Below are 1456 nucleotides of genomic sequence, written 5' to 3' on the forward strand. Positions count from 1 at the left end.
CTCTTTCCTGCCTATGCAGGGGGTCAGACTCGATGATCTATTGAGGTTCCTTCCGACCCTAACATCTATGAATCTATGAATCTTCTTACTCAGCCAGGCTAAGATGGCTACACTCAAGAGCTGCAGGAACTGGCTTGTCAGGCCTGTCTCATACAATGCCCTGTGGCTCTTCCAGTTTTTGGAGCTGGCATGCCTGTTTCTAGAGTTTGAGCACTCTGTCCTCCAGCAGATGGTACCCACCTTCCAGGCATGTTGGGCAATTCTCAGGGTGCTCTGCAGTGTCAAGTCTGGCCATTTAGTCCTTGCACTGTGACACTGCTTGCTCCCTTCCTGGGGTACAGGATTTAATAGGGTTCAATTACCTGCAGGGTGGTTCCAAAGAGGATGGAGCTGGACTGTTTTCAGTGATGGCAGATGAAAACAACAAGCAATGATTTCAAGTTGCAGCAAGGGAAACTTGAAACTTTCAAGTTGCAGCAAGGGAACAGGGATTGACTAGATCAGGGTTTCCCAACTGTTTTAGGCTGAGAACCAGCAAACTATGGACCTTTTGCCTTTTTTAACTACTTTATTTCAGGGAAGGTCAGGTACAGAAAGCAAAAAAACCAAAAAAAAAATCAAAGCACACCAAAGAGAAACCAGTTCAGTACATTCAGAACATCACACCGTGACAAACACCTTCGCAGTAGTACACGTCGTGCCTAGCATGCCATTATAGCCCTCGAGAAATGAACAGTTCCACCCTTCCCTGTCCCATAGTACTGTGGGGGAAAAATACAAAAGAGGAAGAATGTTTAGTACAGTTAACCGTCAAAGGAAGTGGCAAGATTGCCCCAGACTATAAGGCATTGGAAGGTAACGGTTTTGCTAAATTTGCTGTTTTAATACTGTTGTTGTAATTGCTATTTTGATCTTAAAGTTGCAAAAATTTTTAGGCAGGCCCTATTCCATGATTGGTTATGAAAAGATGATCTCATGCAATCAGAATGTATAAGTACTTTTGCATTCTCTGTATTAGTGGGGAAGAAGGAAAAAATTCCCTTCCCCCCTACGGCTGTAGTGAAATAAAGCTTCTGCTGACCTGCTCCACAAACAACGCAGAGTACTAGTGGTTTTTCCATGACAGTACACATGCAAAAACCTTCAGCATCTCACCCCGAGAAAAACAAAAGCAGCCTGGTGAGGGTCCAGGGCACGGCACAAGCTGGAAGCCACAGTCCGCCACCGTGCCTGCCCAGTCGCCCAGACCGGTCAAGATGTCAGAGAGTGTATTTGAGACGGCCGTCCTCCACATGGCACAGCGCTCCCTCAAGGGCCCAGAGTGCCTTAAATGTAGGCACCCCCCGCCGGAGCACAGCGTGCTCAAACTCCAGTGAGAGGCGCGCCCACACTAGGAGGCCGAAGAGCCGCGGGGCATCGTCTGAGCCAGTGCCAGCAAGCCGGTTGTGGCGGGGGC

The sequence above is a fragment of the Alligator sinensis genome, unplaced genomic scaffold (genome assembly GCF_000455745.1).
Source record: "Alligator sinensis unplaced genomic scaffold, ASM45574v1 scaffold384_1, whole genome shotgun sequence".
Lineage (NCBI taxonomy): Eukaryota > Metazoa > Chordata > Crocodylia > Alligatoridae > Alligator > Alligator sinensis.